The sequence below is a fragment of the Pelobates fuscus genome, chromosome 8 (genome assembly GCF_036172605.1).
Source record: "Pelobates fuscus isolate aPelFus1 chromosome 8, aPelFus1.pri, whole genome shotgun sequence".
Lineage (NCBI taxonomy): Eukaryota > Metazoa > Chordata > Amphibia > Anura > Pelobatidae > Pelobates > Pelobates fuscus.
This window is the reverse complement of record NC_086324.1, coordinates 44,217,158-44,242,049: the sequence shown is the minus strand read 5'-3', so window position 1 is coordinate 44,242,049 and position 24,892 is coordinate 44,217,158. Positions and strand designations below refer to the sequence as shown.

The following is a 24,892-nucleotide window of genomic DNA, read 5'->3' as shown; positions in this document are numbered from 1 at the left end:
AAAACTTTGTTAGTTTAGAATTCAAGGGTGCTGTGGGGCTTAATTTAAATAGTATGGAAGTACCTGTATAGGGACACTATAGACAACAAAACAACTTAAGCTCAATGGAGCAGTTTTGGTGTAAAGATCATGCCCCTGCAGTCTGACTGTTCAATTATCTGCCATTTAGGAGTTAAATAACTTTTGTTTCTGTTTATGCAGCCCTAACCACAACTCCCCTAGGCCTAGCTGTGACTCACGCAGCTTGCATGAAAAACAAAATGATTTAATTGTTAATCAGATGTTAACTCGCTTTATACGTTTTTATCTCCTGCTCAGTAAATTGAACTTGAATTACACACAGAAGGATCCTGCAGGGTCTAGCAAGCTATTAACAGAGCAGAATATAATACATTCTAAATTGAACTGCACAATAAAGGAAGTGTAAACATTTGATGACTCTTTATAGGAAGTGTTTAGGAAGGCTGTGCATGCATGGAGGTGTGACTAGGGCTGCATAACAAAAGTGATCTAACTTCTAAATGGCAGAGAATTGAGCAGTGAGACTGCAGGGGCATGTTCTATACACCAAAACTGCTTCATTAAGTCAAAGTTATTTTGGCCTCTATAGTGTCCCTTTAACATTAGCAATGTTATTCAGCCTTTAGTTCTGACCATTTCATCTTGAAATTTCAGTTAAACATATCATTCAGAATTTTAGTCAGTTTTATCCCCAGAAAGGAAACATAAGCTTCTTTCCGGTACCGACACGGAGGAGGGAGAGCCCAGTACAGTCTCCATGTCCGTCGGGTGCAGAGTGTAATGGTCTGCACTGCAGCTCTGCACCCGGAGGAGCTGCATACTGGATCACCAGGGAGGGATACCACTGGACCACCAGGGAATGGATTCCTGCATTAAAAATAAAATAAAAAAAATATATATATTTTGTGGGGAGGCTGGTCACACTATCACCCCCCGCACAGCCACCCTCATACACATGCACTGTCACCTTCTACACACACACTACCCCCCCTCCCACCACAGTCACCCTCACACATACACTGTCAGCCCTCCCCCCCCCCCCCACACAGTCAACCCAGTAATGAAAGGAAGGGTTAAAAAGTGAGGGATAAAAGAATGAAAGGAGGTGGTAAAAAGTGAGGGGTGATAGTATGAAAGGAGGGGTTAAAAAGTGAGAGGTGATGGAATGAAAGGAGGGGGTAAAAAGGGAGGGGTGATAGTCTGAAAGGAGGGGGTAAAAAGTGAGGGATAAAAGAATGAAAGGAGGGGGTAAAAAGTGAGGGGCGATAGAATGAAAGGAGGGGGTAAAAGGTGAGGGGCGATAGAATGAAAGGAGGGGGTAAAAGGTGAGGGGCGATAGAATGAAAGGAGGGGGGTAAAAAGTGAGGGGTGATAGTATGAAAGCAGGGGATAAAAAGTGAGGGGTGATGGAATGAAAGGAGGGAGTAAAAAGTGAGGGGTGATAGTATGAAAGGAAGGGGTAAAAAGTGAGAGGTGATAGTATGAAAGGAGGGGGTAAAAAGTGAGGGGTGATAGTATGAAAGGAGGGAGTAAAAAGTGAGGGGTGATAGTATGAAAGGAGGGAGTAAAAAGTGAGGGGTGATAGTATGAAAGGAGGGGGTAAAAAGTGAGGGGTGATAGTATGAAAGGAGGGAGTAAAAAGTGAGGGGTGATAGTATGAAAGGAGGGAGTAAAAAGTGAGAGGTGATAGTATGAAAGGAGGGAGTAAAAAGTGAGAGGTGATAGTATGAAAGGAGGGGGTAAAAAGTGAGGGGTGATAGTATGAAAGGAGGGAGTAAAAAGTGAGAGGTGATAGTATGAAAGGAGGGGGTAAAAAGTGAGGGGTGATAGTATGAAAGGAGGGAGTAAAAAGTGAGGGGTGATAGTATGAAAGGAGGGGGTTAAAAGTGAGAGGTGATAGAATGAAAGGAGGGAGTAAAAAGTGAGGGGTGATAGTATGAAAGGAGGGGTTAAAAAGTGAGAGGTGATAGAATGAAAGGAGGGAGTAAAAAGTGAGGGTGATAGTATGAAAGTAGGGGGTAAAAAGTGAGGGTGATAGTATGAAAGTAGGGGGTAAAAAGTGAGGGTGATAGTATGAAAGGAGGGAAAGTGAGGGGTGATAGAATGAAAGGGGGGTAAACAGTAAGCAGTAAAATAATTTAATAGAAAGATACATAGAAAGGAGCAAAACGATGAACAAAGGAGAAAAAGAATAAGTGGATTGACTGCAGGGGGTAAAATAATGAAAGGGAAGCATACAGTATATAGTGAGGAGTAAAACCATGAAATCACAGGACAAACACTGACACACTAATCACATATCTGCGGCTGAAGAAGCTCAGCCTGTTTTAATGCTGGCTGCTGGTTACTGCCAAGCTGTGCAGCTCTGGTCTGTGTTCGTATTAACCCCTATCAATATAATTATTTATTATTATTTATTTCCACTGTCCATGGTGAGAGGTGTGCTAGCTCCCCTCCAGGCTGGGCTCAGGCTAGGCTCAGACTGGCTGTCACTGAACACACCGCTTCCACCTTAGCCCATTCCAATTCTCCCGCCTCTCCGCACACTGCCACGTCACACCCCGGAGCGCGTCGGCGACGTCAGCGTTCCCGGCGCTTTGATTGGACGCCGGTCAGAACTCCCCGGTGACGTTGCGCTGTGTCAGCGGTGGGCGGGCCCGACAGACGGCGAGCTGTTGTGCCAGTAGTAGCGAGTGGAAGCCAGAGAGAGAGGCGGCGGCTGTGAGGTGGCCGTGCCCCCGCTGCAGGTAAAGCTCTGCCCAGGCATGCTGCAGGCCTTGGGCCGGGACTCTAGAACGCCAGCCGCCCGCGGGCCACTCAGAGCTGGCCGTGCTAGCCGGGTCTCCGCGGGCAGAGGCCTGTGACAGGCTGTCATTCATGCAGGTGTAATGGCAGCCCCCATGTGGGAGCCAGGCAGGGTCTCAGCACTCACTGAGCTGCCTGGCATTAAAAGGTCAGATCCAGGTCACCCCTGGCATGCCAGCCACCATGGACTGTGCTTCCCATGACCCTCAGCCACACTGACTTCTGGCTGATTATGATAAGTGCAGTCCACAGTAGGTGTGATCCCATTAGACTGCATTGCTCTAGTGGCAGACCTAATCTCTGAGGCTGGCATGCCAGCTACCATGGACTGTGACTCCCAAGACCCTCAGCCAGAATGATTTCTGGCTATGTATGATGTGAGTTGTGGTCCACAGTAGGTGTGATCCCATTAGACTCCATTGCTCTAGTGACAGACTTAATCTGCGAGACTGGCATGCCAGCTACTCTGGACTGTGGCTCCCAAGACCCTTAGCCAGAATGATTTCTGGCTATGTATGATGTAAGGGGTGGTCCACAGCAGGTGTAATCCCATTAGACTCCATTGCTCTAGTTCACTCAGACTCTGAGACTGGCATGCCCAGGTTAGGACACTTTTGCACTGGCACATGCTCTAGGTAGGAATTCTGGTGATGGGAGTTGTGCTCCAGCAGCCAGAGGGCTGCTTGTTACTTACATTCAAAACAAGCTTTCAAACCTTTGCCTAGTCCAGGCATAAGCAACCTTCGGCACTCCAGATGTTTTGGACTACACCTCCCATGATGCTTTACCAGCATTATGGGTGTAGAAGCATTATGGGGGATGTAGTCCACAACATCTGGAATGCCGAAGGTTGGACCTAGTCATAAAGGCTGTGTGATAAAACTCAATGTACCAGGCTTTTCAGCAAAGTGCTTTGATGGCCTTGGTACCTTCAAGAGGAATAGTATGTACTAAAGTGTGCTGGAATGCTTTAATTATTAATATACACTAATAGTTCTGTCTTACAACTCCACATTACACTGTTTATGTGACTACCATACCTTTATGTATATTCTGCAATCATTGTATAAAAATATAGACTGAGTATATTTGCAGTCATATACTTGTGTACATATAGACTGTGTGCATATTTGTAGTATATTGATTTTTATTTATGGCTAAGGAGATAAACCTGTTGAGACCTGCAGTTATTCAGTGAACTGATTCAAAATTGTTAAATAATTGCATATTTTATTGCCAACATCGATGCGCTGGAAATAAAGTTTAAAAAGTACTTTATTTATTTTTTTTATAAAACTTTTTAAAGTCAAAGTCAAAGATATCACGGTTTAGTGAACAAACCTAGTAGTGTTCTATGATTAGTTTCAAGTGACATTATATAGTGAGAATTTAACAGTTTTCTGAGGAAATTCTTATTGTGATGGTTTAGTTACTTATCTGCACCTTGAATACTGTACATATAGGCCAAAATGGCCTAGTTTGATCTGAATTCTATAATTTTTCTAACTCTATAACTTCTATTTAGATTTTTCAGTTTGATTTTGAACTTCGTTTAGTAATATGTGCTCTTCTAACTAATTATCTTCTGCACTCATGGAAAACTCTCTTGCTATGTTTTTGATATCCAGATTGGGTGATACATTCTTGCTACACTGTAAGATTTGCTTTTAAATGTGTTAGGGATTTTGTAAGTGCATACCAGTGGTTTATATTCAGTGTGACTCTTGGGTTTAGGAGATATAATGTACCAGGGTACGTTCCACTTACCACACTTTATGATCAGTGAGATTTAGTTACACCTTAACTAAAACCATAACCAGTACAATGTGTTGTAGTGGTTATAGTATCATGACTGTCCTGGCAGCTACCCCTATTGTGAGTAGTCAGACCATTTTAGAATGGTTTGATTTCTGTCTGTGAGTCCGCTGGCGCCTTCCCCCTGTGTTAAGTAATTCAGGCTGAAATCTCCTTGTCTGACCTAAGCCTGGTGGTATAGGGCTTAGCTCATTGGCTGAGAGTGATCAGCTGACACTTTCAGCAAATGTGCTTGGTCTGCTCTGTAGGGCCCAGCTCAGGAAAACCGGCTGAAGCGCCAGCTTAGGAAGCTTCCATGTCTACGTCTTAAGTACTGGACGCTCGGAGAAATACCCTGGTAGACCCCAGGTTATAAGTAAAACTGTTCTAAAATGGTTTGACTCCTTACAACGGGAGGTCAGCCATCAAAGCACTCCTACCACTATATTGGCATAAGCATTATTTAACATTTTTATTTATCTCTTACAGGATTATTGGGGTATTCAGTTTGAATGTTTATTTCTTATTGTACCATATTTAGACCATGGTCTTAAATATTGGCATAGAAGAACAGATATAAATTTGCCACATGTATTAAGATCCAACTAAATGGATGAATTGTGAAAAATATTGCTTATGGGAATTTGTAGGGAATCTATCATTTTGTGGTTTGCATGTTTACATAAAATGGTACAAGAATGTAAAAATCTCAACTTGGAAACAATACTGCACGTATACCCAGTGTTAAAACCTCTTCTACGTGCCTGCTTGAATGCACCCAGTGCTGCAATAAAGGTTTCATCGGACAGGACCTGAAAATGAAAGTGGGCCTAATCTTAAGAATTCACCCAGCCTTTCCTGCTTAACTGCTAATTCTCATTCTATACACTAAACCTGCTTTATTTAGCTAAAGTAATTTAGGTGACTATCAGGGGCGGGCTGGGCCGGGGGGCAGGGAGGCAATTGCCCCCCAGGCCGCCCGAAATTATTTTAGGACCGGCCGCGGCGGGCCGGCCCTTTAAATGCTGCAGCCGCCGAGCGCTCTGTAAAGAGTGCTCAGACGGCTGCAGCTGCTTCTCCCCTCCCCTGTAGGTGGCCGAGCTGCACTCCAGTCCGCGGTCCCGGCCGGAGTGATGGGAAGGTGCACACTGAGTGTGCACTTCCTGTCAGTCCGGCCGGGTACAGGAAACAGAAACTCCTGTTCCGCGCGGAACAGGAGTTTCTGTTTCCTGTACCCGGCCGGACTGACAGGAAGGTGCACGCTGAGCACCTTCCTATCACTCCGGCCGGGACCGCGGACTGGAGTGCAGCTCGGCCACCTACAGGGGAAGGGGTAAGAAGAGTAAAAAGAGGGGAGGGGGGGGGGAAGAGTAAAAAGAGGGGAGGGGGGGGAGAGTAAAAAGAGGGGAGGGGGGGGGAGAGTAAAAAGAGGGGAGGGGGGGGAAGAGTAAAAAGAGGGGAGGGGGGGGAAGAGTAAAAAGAGGGGAGGGGGGGGAAGAGTAAAAAGAGGGGAGGGGGGGAAGAGTAAAAAGAGGGGAGGGGGGGGGAAGAGTAAAAAGAGGGGAGGGGGGGGAAGAGTAAAAAGAGGGGAGGGGGGGGGAAGAGTAAAAAGAGGGGAGGGGGGGGAAGAGTAAAAAGAGGGGAGGGGGGGAAGAGTAAAAAGAGGGGAGGGGGGAAGAGTAAAAAGAGGGGAGGGGGGGAAGAGTAAAAAGAGGGGAGGGGGGGAAGAGTAAAAAGAGGGGAGGGGGGGAAGAGTAAAAAGAGGGGAGGGGGGGGAGAGTAAAAAGAGGGGAGGGGGGGAGAGTAAAAAGAGGGGAGGGGGGGAGAGTAAGAAGAGGGGAGGGGGGGAGAGTAAGAAGAGGGGAGGGGGGAGAGTAAGAAGACGGGAGGGGGGAGAGTAAGAAGACGGGAGGGGGGAGAGTAAGAAGAGGGGAGGGGGGGAGTAAGAAGAGGGAAGAGAGGGAGTAAGAAGAGGGAAGAGAGGGAGTAAGAAGAGGGGAGGGGGGATAATAAGAGGGGGAAGTAAGAAGGAGGGGAGATAAGAAAAAGGGGGGAGTAAGAACAAGAGTGGGGAGTAATTAGAAGAAGGGGGTAAGAAGAAGAGGGGGGAGTAAGAAGAAGAAGGGGGGTAAGAAGAAGAAGGAAGGGGTAAGAAGAAGTAGGAGGGTTAAGAAGAAGAAGGGGGGTAAGAAGAAGAAGGGGGTAAGAAGAACAAGGGGGGGGGAGTAAGAAGAACACAGGGAGGAGGGGGGGGGGTAAGAAGAACACAGGGTGGGTGAGAACATACAGAGGGAGGAGTGAGAAGAACACAGGGAGGGTGGAGGGGGGATGAGAAGAGCCCAGGGAGGGTGGGTGAGTGTGAGAAGAGACCGCTAGGGGAGGGTGGGGGAGAGGAGAGACCACTAAGGGGCAGGGGAGAGCTCTAAGGGACAGCTCTATAGGACAGGGGGCAAGACAGGGAGCTCTTTAACACTACGCGCACACACACACACACACAATGCATCCCTATACATACACAGAAACAGAACATGCTTCCCTTACACACAGAGAAACACACAATGCATCCATTACACACACACACAATGCAACCCTTACACACAAAGACAATGCATCATTTGCACACATACACAGAAACATACAATGCAAACCTTTACACACACATGCAAACACACACACTGTTTTTCTTACATACACACAGAAACACAATGCATCTCTTACACTCAATGCACACACATACAGACACACACCTTGCATCCCTTATGCATACAAACACAGATTCACACAATGCATCCCTCACACACAACCAAAAACGCATAGTACATCCCTCATACACAAATACACACTGCTTCCACTACACACAAACACACTGCATCACCTGCACAAACTGGTATCCCTATACACTACATACCATAAGCACACATATTAGATAACACTTAACACATCCCCTACATACTCCACTCCCTGTGAGCGAGCTCATGGGTGGGTGGAACATATAAGTGGACTTATGAGTGGGCCTTATGGTCACCGTCAGGCACTGGGGCCCAGACCTTGAGCTGTGTAAGAGGCCCCCAAAAAATGGAGCTGCTTCCAATTCTCCCAGAACGTTGAATTTTGTGACCACAGTTGCAAACAGCCTCCAGAGGTCCTGTTCTACACCAGACCAGTGGAGCCAAACTGCAGCCCATCATCATCATCCTCATCTAATTGTAAGTAGGCAATCTAGTATATTATTAGTGACACTAATCTATAATTTACCTCACATTAAAGGGACACTATAGCTTAATTAAGTGGTTGTGGTGTCTATAGCTGGTCCCTGCAGGCTTTTTAATGTAAACACACACTGTGTGCAGCACTGGTGTTAGTTCATATTTCAGATCATATGGGTGGGGCATTGTGATGTCACATGGGGGGGGGGGCGGCAAATTTATATTTTGTCTAGGGCGGCAAAAATCCTTGCACCGGCTCTGATCCTGGGCAGGTGCACCAGTCTACTGGTGACCCACAGGAGGGGAGTGCACTGATTGCACTGCACTCTCCTCCTGCCCAGACCCGTCTTGACCGCAGTGCAAGTGCCCTCTGCCCCTAATTTACAGTGGCTCACACTCACAACAAGCAGTGCCTGGAGCCCTTTGCAGAGACGGAAACAAAGAGGTGCTGCGGCAGCTGGCCGTCCTGCAAGCATTACATTAAACAGCTGTTCCCCATGCAGCCACAGGTGGCGTTGTGCTGGGAGACTGTGATTACTCTTCACTTCCTCCCAGCCTACAGAGCAGCGCATGGGCGAGAGAGGAGGAGGCATGATTTAATCTTGAATAAATCCTCTAAGCAAACCTTTATGAATTTGGGGGGATCAGCTCTGTTTCCACAGTTTATTGGTGTTTACTCTCATCTCTGTATTAATATTGAGGGATGTCTAAGTAGTAACATCAGTGTGTGTCAGCAGGGCCAGCCGTTGGGGTGGGCAAGCTGTGCGGTCACACAGCTCACAAGTTGGGTACACCAGCATAATTAATTTAAACGATTCGCTGGTGGTCCACTGGTGCGCACCAGCAGTAGGTGCAGTCAGATCATATCCTCTCCCTCGTGGTTCCAGCGCTCAGTTAGTGAGTCAGAGCACAGGCTCAGAGATTCTCAGCCTGTGCTCTGACAACATTGAAAGTCAGAGCCGTGAAGGAGCGGGTATGGCAAAGAGCTACTGATTAGCATAACATCAATATCCGTTATAAAACCAGAAAAAGGTGGGCATGGATGGTGAACTGATTTGGTGGCGCAATGGGCCACTTGACTGGTTTTGCCCCCCAGGCCTAAGGCTGCCAGCCCTCCCCTGGTGACTATAGTGTTCCTTTAATTTAAAACAAACGTGATAATGCAATATTCAGGCATTGTATTTGAGCATATACTACAATGTAAGAGGCAATTAGTGGCATGTATCTGGCTAACATGTGCAGAACATGCCTGTAATTTATGGATTTGACATAGTGCATCACAACAACGCAAGCTGCTCGGAGACTGTTCAGGTATAACCAAAACTCGGTGTGAATGCAATTTCTACACCAGCAGTGGCTAGTTTATTTTGAACCCCTGAACACTTGAGTTCTACATTTTCACTGCATGTGCTATGCAGTCATAAATTATTTTAAATGTTTTTTTGTTTTTTTTCAATTCTTTATTTTTGTTGTGCTTAAGTGAACAGTTTGTCCTGCATCGTCACAACAACGAATGCAAGATCATGCATGAATCACAATGAAACAGAATACATAAGATATTTATCCCTTGCCTCATTACGCTGCTTCAGCACATTTTTATATTTAAAATATTAGAAAACGAGTGAAGGGCACAGCAGAGTCATGTGAGTGTATGTCATAAAAACACGTTTGGTCTATATATGCCTATGGGTCTGGCCTGTCAACAACAACAAGAAACAAGTGATGAAACTTTACCAGCTAAAACATTGCAGCACCTAAGAAATTAAAGTGTTAAAGATTAGTGTCGCCATGGGTTTGACATAGCTGTTATGCCTGGTTGTTTAAACTATTGATGTCTATACGATTATTCAGTTATAAAACATGTTAGGTATACTAGGTTAGCAGTTATATGTAACAGGTGCAGTCGTGGTATTTATCTAGTATTGCTTGGTAGTGATCCGGTTAACATAAAGGTCTAACGCATAGGGTTAATACAAAACAAGTGAAACATAGATAAAGCGTCTCATGAGTGTCTGCCAGGTAAGACATAGGAAAAAAAAAAAGGAACAAAAGGGTCTCTACGGTATTAGCAGGGCCGTGGGCTGTGGGCTTCTCCGTGAGTCAGTCCATGGTGTGTTAGCCGATGCCCGATCTGGAGGCGTTGTGTGCCTGCTTAGGACGGAGGTGGAGGCCGCCGCTTGGTAGCCAGAGTCCAGTAAGCCTCTCGCCCACGGTCCCTCGGTTCAGGGTGCTGAGTACCTTGTCCGCCTCTGTTCTACGCCGGGAGTCAGCGATTTGAGGACGGGGCGATGTCGCAGATGCTGAGATCCGCAAGAGAAGATGTGGCTTTGTCTGTCTCTCGGGTGTTGTGGTGCGGTGTACCTTTCGTGACTGACCTGTTCGTCCCGGTCGGTTGCTGGGTGCATGCAGGGTAAGTGCCTCCTTGTGTTTTCCTCGGCGTGTATGGCATCCTGGTGCTGTGGAGACAAGAAGGTTTTCTCTGTGCGGCGCCATCTTGGGGTCCCGTCAGGCGGGGGACTAGCTCGCTTGGCTGGTCAAGTGTTTTCTGTGGCTAGTGGTGATCGGCTCTCCAGCTTTGCCCAAAAGGCCTAGAAAATGGCATTCAGCCTGGACGAGTAGTCTGTCCCTGCTGTATCGCTCTCCCCAGTGCACGTGGCGTTTAGTGTGGTGGACCGGGATTACCCCCGCCAGTCATGTGGGGGGGGGGGGTTAGGCTGGTTTTCATTCTTAGCTGCCACGGTGCTGTCGGAGAGAGCGGCCTTCTCTCCCCACCACCATTTCCCGCAGGCCGCCAATAGCTTTTCTCGAGGTTACGGTCGTAGGGGTAATTTATGTCTGGTATCAGACTGCTTGCCAAGGTGTCCCCTTCTCGGTAGACGCGCCTTGGTGTTATTTCTGAGTTTGATTAGGGCCGTTATGTGGAGTTTGTAGCGTGTGTGGCAGGAGCACACTCTGTGTGCGACCGTTCAGTTCGCTGGTCAGGCGCCGCCCCCAATTTTTTTTTTATTTTTAAAGCTCAGAATTCAACAGTTCACACACTCATAATACATTGTGTTGGGCAGTGGATAGTTTAAAGGGACACTCCAGGCACCCAGACCACTTCTGCCCATTGGAGTGGTCTGGGTGCCAACTCCCACTACCCTTAACCCTGCAAGTGTAATTATTTTTATTATTTTTTTTTTTTTTTTATAATTACCTTGCAGGGTTAACTCCTCCTCTAGTGGCTGTCTACTAGACAGCCACTAGAAGGCACTTCCTGGTTTATAGCACGCTGTGTGAGGACCTCCAGCGTTGCTCAATTCCCCATAGGAAAGCATTGAAAAGCATTTGAAATGCTTTCCTATAGAGAGCTCTAATGCACGTGCGTGGCATTTCCACGCATGCGCATTAGGTCTCCCCGACCGGCGGGATCAGTCTCGCCCACCGGCTGACGTAAGGAAGGGGAGTAGCGTGCCGACCTGAAAATCGCCGGGGGTCTCGGGTTAGTGACTGAAAGGGTTTTCACCCCTTCAGCAACCGGGGGTGGGAGGTGGGAGGGAGAGGGGACCTGCAGTGCCAGGAAAACTGATTTGTTTTCTTGACACTGGAGTGTCCCTTTAAGGGGACACTGTAACTGCTCCATCTCGGGGAAGTGATTGTAGTGTCTGGAGTTTCCTGGCCCTGTCCTTCCTTTCAGCATTACTCCATTTTTAAAATTGTAAAAATGCTGTAATGGTAAACAAGTGTCCCCAGCAGCCAATTCCCTATGTGTGGCCTGGGCTAATGAGGGAAGAATTAGCCTGGACAGCAATGGCTGTTTTCAGCCTATCCCATCGCTCATTGCTGGTATGGCTAGAAAGAAGTGTGTAATCTTTGCCTTAGCCATACTTCCAGTAAGGGTCAGGCTGTGGGTGGCCAGGGAACCTTACATACTGCTTGAAAATGGAGGGACTGCTGCAGAGTACTTTAGGTACTGTAACCAATTCAGTGAGGTGAAATGATTATAGTGCATAGGGTCCCTTAAAACTGCTCCTTATGAATATATATTTTTTATTTTCTGTGAATCCAAGTCTCCAAAGTACACCTAATTAATCCAAGTTAAAGGAACACTATAGTGACAGGAATACAAAAATTTATTCCTGTCACTATAGCTGTGAAAACCTAGTTTAGTTCCCCCACCCTCTTGTCGGCAAAGTAAAAGGGGATTTTGCTTGGCTTTATTCCAGCGCCACACAGGTCCTTCACGGCTTCCCCACTGCCCTGCTCTGCCTCCTTGGCTGAGATCATCAAACTTGATAATCAATCAATCCAATGCTCCAATCGGCATCTCCTCATAGAGATGCATGAAAACACTACATCTCTATGAGGAAGGTTCAGTGCCTCCATGAGTAGCGTGCAGACGCTGAAAGTCACCCAGAAAGCGCCCCCTAGTGCCACCTGAGTGACGGCTACTAGAGGTGTTATTAGGTGGCAGTGTTGACATTAAAAAGTCTGCAGGGGCATACTAGATACACCAGAACTACATTAAACTGTCATTGTTCTGGTGGCTACAGTGTCCAGATAATGCTCACCATTTCATTATTCTCATATCCGTGTTTGCTACTTATTGCTACTCTTTGTGTTCTGCAATGCATTTTATACATTAACTTTGGTAAAGTTGAAAGATTTATACTCTGCAATAAATGATCACTCTAATCTCACTCTAATCCTCATAACAATGTTGACAGTCTCACTGTTACAGCACACAGTGCCTTATAATGAACATCTTTCCCCTTCATTTTCTGGCTCTGAAGAGATCAGTGATTGACCGCTTGGGAGATATCTGCTGGAAGCTGTAATGTGCAAGAGATAAGCTGCTATGTGACTGCTATCAGTTTATTTAGCTGATCCAGTCTTCCTGTGTAATGAGTGAACCTGAGTCAGGGGACTAAACTACATAACCCTAAAACCACTGCTGGGCAGTGTTTTATGGGTAAGGAAATACTCCATAGATCAGAATTCAGAGGCTACTTGTTGGGGCAGCCTCTTCTTAGAATGGAGTTTCACAAGATGTGTGAAACTCCATTCTAGGAAGAGGCTACCCCAACAAGTAGCTTCTGAATTCTGATCTATGGAGTATTTCTATATATGTCTATCTCTATCTTAATTAAAATTGAGTTTTTTTTCTGTGTATAACGTGTGCTCTTAAACTGGTCTTTTTGAGTTCCGCTTGAAATGTGAACTTGTGTTCCATTCCTAAAAAGCATTTACTTTGATGCTATATTTATTAATGGCATCTTTACTTATGATTGACCTTTAGCTGGCTGTCGGATATCCAAGGTAAAGTAAGGTCAACCTACTAAAATAGGTGCACAAGAAATATACCGGTTTAATATGCCTTATGTACAAGACAGTGTTATTGAAATGATACTGGATTATGGGTGAAAGGTTGAAGGGGCACCCTTGGTTGATATTGAACTTTTTTTTTTTTATGTATTTAAAAAAAAAAAAAGGAGAAAAAATTACTGCATGGCATAGACACTTTTGTTTTTGCCAATTTTTCATGAGCTGAACTCCAAGATCTAAGACTTTTTCTATGTACACAAAATGCCCATTTCTCTCAAATATTATTCACAAAACTGTCTAAATCTGTGTTAGCTGTGCAATACAGTGTGCAGTTAGCTGTGCACACCTGTGCAATAATCATGCTGTTTAACCCCTTAACGACCGAGGACGGTTCAGGACCGTCATCGGCATCTTTGCGTTGCCGACTGATGACGGTCCTGAACCGTCCTAACGGTCAGATGTACTTACCTGATCGCCGTCGTTCCCCCGGCGGCGATCGGTGTTGCTCCCGTTGTGGGGAGACTGCCTGCAGCCCAGACAGTCTCCCCATGGCGGATTAGGACCCCTGTGGCCATGTGATCGCTCAACAGGGCGACCACATGGTCACAATAGGTGTCCATGTGTCTGCCTGCAGGGGGACTGTCTGTGCTGACAGGCAGTCTCCCTGCAACTGTAAAATAAAAAAAATAAAAATTAAAGTTAAAGTTAATAAAAAAATAATAATAATTATATATGTGTATATATATATATATGATATATAGACATATATTATACCTATATAATATACGTCTATATATCATATATATAATGTCATTCTAAGTGTATTTTTATATTAATATGTACATATATTAATATAAAAATACACTTATAATTAAATTACACACGTGTATATATATAATATATATAATAACTATATATATTGTGTATATATATATTATTATAAAATACAAATAATAAGTAAATTAAATTAAAAAAAATTAATAATAACAATTTAAAAAAAAATTACATATCTATATGCAATTTTATTCTAACTGTATTTTGATATTAAAATATATATATTAATATCAAAATACACTTAGAATGAAATGGTATATATATCTATGTATATATAAATAAATAAATATAAAACGAAATATACATATGTCCATATACAAAATTACATAAATAATTATATAAATATACACGTAGACTTCAAATATATAAATATGCATATATATTTAAATTATACGTGCATATTTATGTAATATTTTTACATAATTAAGTAATTTTATTAATTGCAATTTGAGGGACCTGCCTGCCAACCCAGGCCGAAATTCCAGAGAATTTAATTTGCTAGCGCTGTATTTTACCCTGTAACTTTCTATGACACCCTAAAACCTGTACATGGGGGTACTGTTTTACTCGGGAGACTTCACTGAACACAAATATTAGTGATTCAAAACAGCAAAACCTATCACAGCAATGATATTGTCAGTGAAAGTTACTTTGTTTCGCATTTTTCACACACAAACAGCACTTTTACTGATGATATAATTGTTGTGATATGTTTTCCTGTTTTGAAACACTAATATTTGTGTTCAAGAAAGTCTCCCGAGTATAACAGTAACCCCCATGTACAGATTTTATAGAGTTTTTGAAAGTTACAGGGTCAAATATATGGGTCAAATATTTTTACATTGAAAATGGCCAGGTTGGTTATGTTGCCTTTGAGAGTGTATGGTAGCCCAGGAATGAGAATTACCCCCATGATGGCATACCATTTGCAAAAGAAGACAACAAAAGGTATTGCAAATGGGGTATGTCCAGTCTTTTTTTAGTAGCCACTTAGTCACAAACACTGGCCAAAGTTAGCGTTCAATTTAATTTTTTTGTTTTTTCACACAGAAAACAAATATGAACGCTAACTTTGGCCAGTGTTTGCGACTAGGTGGCTACTAAAAAAGACTGGACATACTCTATATTGAATACCCTGGTTTGTCTACTTAAAAAAAAAAAAATGTACATGTGGGGTGTTATTCAGAGACTTTTGGCAGATAATAGTGTTACAATGTCACTATTGATAAATTTGAAAGAATATATGTTTTGAAATCGCAATATCCTACTTGTACCTATAACCCCATAACTTGCAAAAAAAAGCATGTAAACACTGGGTATTTTAAAACTCAGGACAATATGTTTAATCTATTTAGCAGGTTTTTTTATTCGCTTTTGTAGATGAGTAAAAGATTTTTCAAGTAAAAGTAAAAAAAACATGTATTTTTTTTTTAAATTTTTCATCATATTTGTTTGTTTTTTAAAATTAAATTACATGAGATTATATAAATAATGGTATGTAAAGAAAGCCTTTTTTGTCCTGAAAAAAACAATATATAATTTGTATAGGAACAGTAAATGAGAGAGCGGAAAATTACAGCTAAACACAAACACCACAAAAGTGTAAAAAGAGGCCTGGTCGCAAATGTACAACATCGCAAAAACAGTCCAGTCCTTAACCCCTTAACGCCGTTACGGCGTTCTATGCCGTCGCGGCTTTAAAGGGCTTTAAAGCCGTTGCGGCGGCATAGAACGCCGTAACGGCTTGCAGCCCCAGGAGCAGAGGTGTACTCACCTCCGCCGCGATCCTCTTCTGGGGGGCTGTCTGAGAGCCCAGGCAGCCCCCCTCCGGCAAATGAGGCCCCCGGGGGCCATGTGATCGCTCTCAAAGAGCGATCACATGGCCCCCTATAGCTGGCTATGGATCTGCCAGCAGGGGGACTGTTTAAAATATTAGACAGTCCCCCTGCTGGTAGGTAGTGTAAAAAAAAAAAAAATTTAAATGTTATAAAATAAATTAAATGCCTTTTTATATATATATAATATGTATATATATTATATATATAATATATATACATATTATATATATGTAACGTCATACGTAATGTATTTTAATATTAATATTAGTATATATATTAATATTAAAATACACTTAGAATGACGTTACATATATAATATGTATATATATTATATATATAATAGATCTACATATATATATTATATATATATATACGCATAATTACAATAATAAATAAATAAAATAATTAAATAAATAAATAAAATATTGAAACAAAATATAAAATAAATTATATATTCATATGTAATTTCATTCTAACTGTATTTTGTTATTAATATATATATATTGGAAACAGAATACACTTAGAATGACATTCTATATATATCTATCTATATATAAAATACAAATAACCGCAAATATATATAGAGATAAATACATATAATTACATAAAAGATTACATTAGTATACACGTAGAATTTATATACCTATAAATGCATATATATTAAAATTCTACGTGTATATTTAAGTAATTTTTTAACATAATTATGTCATTTGATTAATTAAAATTTGATTGACATGCCTGACAACACAGGGAGAAAGTGCAGAGAATTTAATTCGCATGCACTATATTAGACCCTGTAACTCTCCAAGACACCATAAAACCTGTACATAGGGGGTACTGTTTTACTCGGGAGACTTCGCTGAACTCAAATATTAGTGTTTAAAACTGGTAAATTGTATTACAACGATGATATTTTAAGTAAAAGTGAAGTTTTTTGCATTTTTTACAAACAAACGGCACTTTTATGGACTATATTATTGTTGTAATATGTTTTACTGTTTTAAAACACTAATATTTGTGTTTAGTGAAATCTCCCGAGAATAACAGTACCCCACATGTACAGGTTTTATGGTGTTTTGGAAAGTTAGAGAGTCACATATAAGGCTTGCATTTCATTTTTTTGACATTGAAATTTGCCAGATTAGTTATGTTGCCTTTGAGACCGTATGGTAGCCCAGGAATAAGAATTACCCCCATGATGGCATACCATTTGCAAAAGTAGACAACCCAAGGTATTGCAAATGGGGTATGTCCAGTCATTTTTAGTAGCCACTTAGTCACAAACACTGGCCAAATATTAGTTTTTTGCTTTTTTCACACAAAAACAAATATGAACGCTAACTTTGGCCAGTGTTTGTGACTAAGTGGCTACTAAAAAAAACTAAACATACCCCACGTTCAATACCTTGGGTTGTCTACTTTTTCAAATGGTATGCCATTATGGGGGTAATTCTCATTCCTGGGCTACCACACCGTCTCAAAGGTAACATTACTAATCTGGCAAATTTCAATTTGAAAATGGAACGTTCTATATTTGACCCTGTAACTTTCCAAAACACCATAAAACCTGTTAATGGGGGGTACTGTTGTACTCGTGAGACATCGCTGATTACAAATATGTGCATTTTGTTGCCGTAAAACCTAACAGTATTATGACATTTACAGCTAAAATGTGAGGCGGAACTACAAATTAAAAAAAAAAAATCAAATTTCTCACAGTTTTTTTTAATTTTATTCATAATAAATTGTTTCAAATACAAATATTTTATATGAAATGAAAGCCCTGTTTCTCCTGAACAAAATGATATATAATAAGTGTGGGTGCATTTAATATGAAAGAGGGGAACTACGGGTGAACAGACATATAGCGCAAATTCCAGTTTTTGTTTACGTTTTGTTTTGATCAGAACGTGTACTATTGACTCCGTCCTGAAGGGGTTAAGGGGTTAACCCCTTCAGGACGGAGTCAATAGTGCACGTTCTGATCAAAACATAAACAAAAACTGGAATTTGCGCTATATGTCTGTTCAACCGTAATTCACCGCTGTCACATTAAGTGCACCCACACTTATTATATATCATTTTGTTCAGGAGAAACAGGGCTTTAATTGATCAGTATTCATATATGGAACATAATTTATTATGAATAAAATTTAAAAAAATGTGAGAAAATAAGATTTTTTTAAAAAAAATTGTATTTCCGTCTGCCATTTTAGCTGTGAATGTCATAATACTGCAGGTTTTACTGCAAAAAAATGCACATATTTGTAATCAGCGATGTCTCACGAGTACAACAGTACCCCCCATTAACAGGTTTTATGGTGTTTTGGAAAGTTGCAGGGTCAAATATAGAACGTTCAATTTTCAAATTGAAATTTTCCAGATTAGTAATGTTACATTTGAGACGGTGTGGTAGCCCAGGAATGAGAATTACCCCCATAATGGCATACCATTTGAAAAAGTAGACAGCCAAGGTATTGAAAGTGGGGTATGTTTAGTCTTTTTTAGTGGCCACTTAGTCACAAACACTGGCCAAAGTTAGCGTTCATATTTGTTTTTGTGTGAAAAAAGCAAAAAACGAATATTTGGCCAGTGTTTGTGACTAAGTGGCTACTAAGAAAGACTGGACATACCCCACTTGCAATACCTTGGGTTGTCTACTTTTGCAAATGGTATGCCATCGTGGGGGTAATTCTCATTCCTGGGCTACCATACGCTCTCAAAGGCAACATAACTAATCTGACAAATTTCAATGTGAAAAAAATTAAATGCAAGCCTTATATGTGACTCTCTAACGTTCCAAAACACCATAAAACCTGTACATGGGGGGTACTGTTATTCTCAGGAGACTTCACTAAACAAAAATATTAGTGTTTTAAAACAGTAAAACATATTACAACAATAATATAGTCCATAAAAGTGCCGTTCGTTTAAAATGTATAAAATGCAAAAAACGTCACTTTTACTTAAAATATCATCGTTGTAATACAATTTACCAGTTTGAAACACTAATATTTGAGTTCAGCGAAGTCTCCCGAGTAAACCAGTACCCCCATGTACAGGTTTTATGGTGTCTTGGAGAGTTACAGGGTCAAATATAGTGCTTGCGAATTAAATTCTCTGCACTTTCTCCCTGTGTTGTCAGGCATGTCAATCAAATTTTAATTAATCAAATCACATAATTATGTTAAAAGATTACTTAAATATACATGTAGAATTTTAATATATATACATATATGTATTTAAATTCTACGTGTATACTAATGTAATCTTTTATGTAATTATATGTATTTATCTATATATATATATATATATATATATATATATATATATATATATATATATATATATATATATATATATATATAATTTTTTTTTTTTTTTTTTTTTGCGGTTATTTGTATTCTCTCTTTTTTTTTTTTTTTTTTTAACATACAAAAAAATATGGCTAATGTAGGCCAAAGCTAGAAAATGCATAAACCGCTATGATGGTGCGACAAGTGGACCTGTAAGAATTTGTTTTAATTAACGATGCTTATCACCAACGTTTAGATGGATACGATTATGACATGAATAATTTGCATGTCTATTCTTAAACTTAGGATATCACGTAACTGACTCTGCTCAGTGTTTCTTGTTAAGTTTAAGTGGTGACTGGCAACAGGTGCTGCTGCTGCTAGGCTGGAATGGTATTTATTAGTGGACTCGGGCAAGTTACACTGTCTTTGATGGCCACTTTTAAAAGGCTGCATTTGCCTCCTTTAATATTGGGTTATGTCTAGACCAGGAAGTGGTTAACCCAATCTGGAGGCTGTCCGTTTAGTGAAAAATTAACGTAGTAAGGGACAAAAAAGGGTAGGACTTATGGATCAATACTAATTAAACAAAATAAAAAATCGCCCAGCTGTAATAAAGCCTAACATTAAACTTAATATCAGAGTGCTTATGTTGTCCGTTTAAATTGTAACCTCTGGACAGATTGACCAATTAAAGAGCCATTACTTTTTCCATTGAATATTGAGGTTATTCCAGTAGCCAGGTAATATGGCAAATAGTTTAGCAATGACTTGCACTCTTACCTGGGTTCCTGCTTGGCTCAGATTCTCCCTGGTGGTCCGGTGAGGTGCTTCTGCAGGGCTGCAGAAGCCGGAATTCAAGGCCGTTGTCATTCACTGGCTGAGAGCTTCAGCTGACCGCTCTCAGCCAATAACTGGCATTCTGTGCAATTAAAGTTGCACAAACTTGACATTCGCCTTGATGCAATTCTCCGGGTGTGGTGCCCGGTTGTACATGAGGCAATTGACAACGACCCATTCTGCCTTGACTCCCCTTGTGCACAACTCAGACCTAGCAGATGGACAAAGACCAACTGACTTAGCTGGGTTTCAGGGTTTAGATGGGAAATATATTTGCCAATGGTGCACAGAAACGGAACTGAAAGCCCTTTCGGACTTGATCCCAGACAGACAGCTGACTGCCCTAGAGAGGTTCCGATACCACAAAATAGAAGGCGACAAAGGGTCACCTACAATTCCACAGAACATATACACAATTTGAGACTTACTGCACAGTTAGGGAACACTTACACAGAGGGGACTGACTTCACCCATAGGGTGGGAATGCAGACCTAGACACTCACTAACATCAGTACATAACCCCCCGGCAACACTCAGGTAAAGACGACAGCCCAAACAGACACCAGGAGGGAGCATACTACGACACTAGAGAGGTGACACTCACAAGCTCTGACCGACAGACCCGATGATGCATGCTGTGGTAGCAGTAAATGATAGAACTACAACTCGCCTTCCACCCTCCTCCTCCCCCCCCCCAATCCCACCCTCCCTTTAAAAAAAAAAAAAAAAATACAAAAAAAATAAAAGAAAAATCTTTTCGCTTCTCTCTTTATCTCCTACTTTACTCTTCCTTCTCTACTTCACCTGGAGTCAATAACCTGACCTAATTCACCCAATCCCTACCCCTACCCTGCTGGTATGACTGCGCTGAGGCACCTCCAGCCAACACGCAATGTTGATAGCCATGATCCCAAAGCAGGAATCAGCACTCACAGCGCACAAAGGATGAACCTACTAAACTACTTTAACACAGGAGTGAGGGCTTAAGTATAGGAAGTGGATATGTTAAGCCACTGGTTAACGTAATAACTGTATGTAAAATGCTTCTATTTCAATATTTCAAAATATACAACACTATCTTGTCAACAATAATGAAAATCCAAAAATAAAATTGTCACAAAAAACAAAGAAATTGACATTAGCCATCCTAGAGCTCTAGTTTCAGGATGGCTGATGATGATGCTTCCGCAGATGGAGTTACACGCCCGGCTGCAGAGGGGTTAAACTCTGTATAAAAAGTGTTTCATAGTGAAAATCACTGAAGTGATCATGGTGCTTTGAAGTAAACCTTTAATAATTTAAATCTCTGCTGAACTTTGCTTAAATCTTAGAGTTTCCAGTTGTGAGGTGGCAAGGCGCAGTGCCCAGCCCTCAGCGAGTTAAAAAAGTCAAACCATTAAAAACCTGTTTGACTACATTGGGGTGACTTTCATTTCAGTAGCCTTTTATTATGCTGAAACAACCAAAATGTAATAAATTAAGGGTACAAGGAATCCGCTTCTGCCAAAACCAGTTTATTCATGAAAGTATAAAATTAAATTCCAGCACTTTTTCTTTTTAAAAGTTGGATCTTTTTATTCAGGTGGCCAAAGTGTGCAACAGCAACGTTTTGAATGCTACAACATTCTTAATCAAGCATGCACCTGATTAAAGGGACACTACTTTTAAAAGGAAATGCTTGAATTTATTTTTCTACTTTCCTGAAAAAATAGCTACAACGGAATTTTTGTAAATATACTAGTCATATTTGGTTAAATACCAATGATTGTCCTTTATATGCAAGTTAGTATAATTACAGTGTAACCTTTTAAAGCTACTCCCTAAATCATTTTGCTTTAGAGAAAAACAGGTCATATTAGTGTTGACTAAAGCTTTTTATTTTTCATCTTCTCTTTTATCATATCTTCAGAAATCTGTAACTATATTCAAGTTTACAAAATAGCTTGCTGTTGTGGTTTTGGTGCAAAGAGACTGTCCCATCCAGTCTGATAAATTAGGGGTTTGCATTTGTTACTAGGACTACCTAGTGTTTGCCACTGGGACCCTTCCTGATACTGTCCTGCAAAATGTGATCTAAAGCATCTATATGAGGGAGATGCTGATTGGCACATGCTGGCGATGGCTATATATGTATTCCCCAATGGACAAGCATTGGATTAATAATCTCAGTCAGAGGAGCAGCGACTGCAACCATTTTTAACTGTTCAGCAACTAGTTCGCTGTCTATCCCTGGCCACCCATTGCAAGTACAGTGCTCAAAATGTGAAAAAGATTTTGAAAATAAAACCTTCACAAAAGTGGCTAACTTTTACTTGGTTATTAACCAATGTGTGCTTTGTCAAGAAAGTGAATTTAATTCGATCTCATTAACCTAAAAATGTGCCTGACTAACGAATGCTACAACCTGTATTACAAATGCTTACCATCTTATCCTGATGTCGCTGTTGTGGCGCACCAAGGCTTCTTGTTACTTCTGTGCACAACAAAAAAAAAGAATTAAAAAAAAAAGAAAGTGAATTTAAAATCTAAAACCAGTATTTTTAAACTGGAAAAATTCTCAAGTGTTGTCGCTGCTGGTGAATTATTAAAGAAACCCTTCGAACACCTAAAGCACTTTAGCTTGCCAAAGTGTATCCTTTTTTTCCACCTTTTTTAAAAGTGCAGATTTCAATAGATTCCAATAGTATTAATGTGCCAATTTCTATAAAAATCTGCCTTTTTTTTTTTTTGTAAAATGAAAAAGGACTCACTCGTTGCACATAAAGCACTTCAGGAAGCCGAAGTGCTTTAAAGGGACACTATAGTCACCACAGCAACTTTAGCTTAATGAAGCAGTTGTGGTGTATAGATCATGTCCCTGCAGTCTCACTGCTCAATTATCATGTAGGAATTTAACCCTGGCACTATAGTGCCCTGAGGGTGCCCCCACCCTCAGGGTCCCACTACCACCGGGCTGAAGGGGGAGGAAGGGGGTTAAACACTCACCTTTCTCCAGCGCTGGGCTCCCTCGGTGCTGGGGACTCTCCTCCCTCTTCTGATGTCATCGGCCGCATGTGCGGCAAGAGCCGCGTGCGCATTCAGCCAGTCCATAGGAAAGCATCCTCAATGTCACCGTCTTCTCACTGATTTTCACAGTGAGAAGCGCCTCTAGCGGCTGTCAATGAGACACACTAGAGACTGGATTAACTCTAAAGTAAACATGTTTACAGCAGGCAGTGTTAATCCTAGATGGATCTGGCACCCAGACCACTTCATTGAACTGAAGTGGTCTGGGTGCCTATAGTGGTCTTTAATGGTCTGGTGTGTCCCTTTTAAGATTTTTTTTTTTATTTTTTTTTTATTTTTTTTTTACTATTTGCTGAAAAATTTTCAAATAAGAAAACGGTTATTGTTATGTATGACTATTCAGCTTTTTTCTTCTGCAATAGAAATAAAATTTTAAACAATTTAACATTTCAAACTTTTAAAATAGAGGTTTTGGTTTAACATTAATTTCATGCGTTCTCCTTTGTCTGCTGCTTAGTCACCCAGTGTTTCCATATAAGGGAAGGTAGCAGATTTTAGAAAGAAGTGGGAGTCTTTGGATACTGCAACTGGCAAATTTTCTTAGCAATTAGTTGCATTGATATTTGACATAAAATAAAGTTTGATCCTCTTTGGCTTTACAATGATCTTCACCATTTCCTTTTCCATGTCACAACATGTTTATTTTGTGTATGTGCACATTTCTCTAACAGCCAATATATAAGGCACATATCCAAGATTTGTGAAAGTCATCAAGAAACCTTTAGGGCATTAATTTCGTAATACTGGTTTCATTTGTGTTGCCTATTTTTTACACCAACCATTGTTTGCTTTTTCCTTCTGAATGCAAATCCCAATAAATACCAGAAGTCGCTGTAAAATAACACCCCCCCCCCCCCCCACCCCCCTCAGCAGTACCCTATAATATATGCATGTTCAGGTGAGTGCAGCCCTAGCCATCCTTGGTTTCATTTATTTAAATACACACACGTAGGTCTCAAAACGTCTACTACCCATTGGCAAGTAAAATTTTAGCTCTGGAAAGTCGTTTTGGCAATAATAATGTGTGAATAATAAGCGCAGCTTTAAGAAAAGTAATTCATAATTAATTTTGTTAGTTAAAGGTCAGAACATGAGTAAAATAACATTTCAATGTAGAACAATTTTAGAAGTTGGTATGTTGATCTAGTAAGCTTAATAGTCCACAAAGCAAAATTGCCGCCCGAAAGTATATATTTATATAAAGTAGACATCATAGGCTACTTACCTAAGGGTATTTTGTCACTTTTTAAGTAGCCATTTCACCGCCAAATGTAGTAATAAAATTGTTATGTTTTTTAACATGGACTCATATAACAAGATTTTTGTAATATGTATTTTGTAAAGCTGATGTGTGCTATTCCTGTACTGAACCCCATATTGTTCTCAACTACATCTGCGGAGTACAACGATGCTCCCATTGTATACCATTGTCATTATTCTTTGAAGCTCCAATGACATATAGGAGACCAGGCTATTTCAGTTTCTAAATATCTCACAAAGGCCTCCCATTTGTGAAAGACACTCCAGGGTATCTCATATGACGTTTATTGTGCCTTAACTTGCTGCCATTTTTTCACCAGAAAGTTTGTGGTAAAAATAAAACATTTTATTTTTTTTTTTTTTAAATATAAACATTACATTTTTGTTGGGCATTTTGTATATTTGATATGTGCCACTATGATCAAATCCAGCAAATTATGCTCAGCTATTTGTTCTGAGTAAAATAATACCCTCAGTGCATGCTTTTGGCACTATTTCATGAAGATACGACTTTTTTTTTTTTTTTTATAGTAGAATTTTGAGAGATGGATTTGATGGGCCTATGTCTCATTATAGCAGTTTGACTGGTCAAATAACACCACAAAGGCATACTATTTATGAAAGTGGA

At 41.0% G+C, this 24,892-nt stretch overlaps 1 protein-coding gene across 1 annotated transcript in view; it reads left to right on the top strand.

Moving 5' to 3' along the window:
- Positions 1–2,670: 2,670 nt before the first annotated feature.
- LNPK (lunapark, ER junction formation factor) overlaps positions 2,671–24,892 on the top strand; it is an 83,303-nt gene continuing 61,081 nt past the window's right edge. Inside the window, exon 1 of the mRNA XM_063429765.1 lies at positions 2,671–2,768. The gene's annotated coding sequence lies outside the window, so the exon portion shown is untranslated. The remainder of the gene's footprint in view (positions 2,769–24,892) is intronic.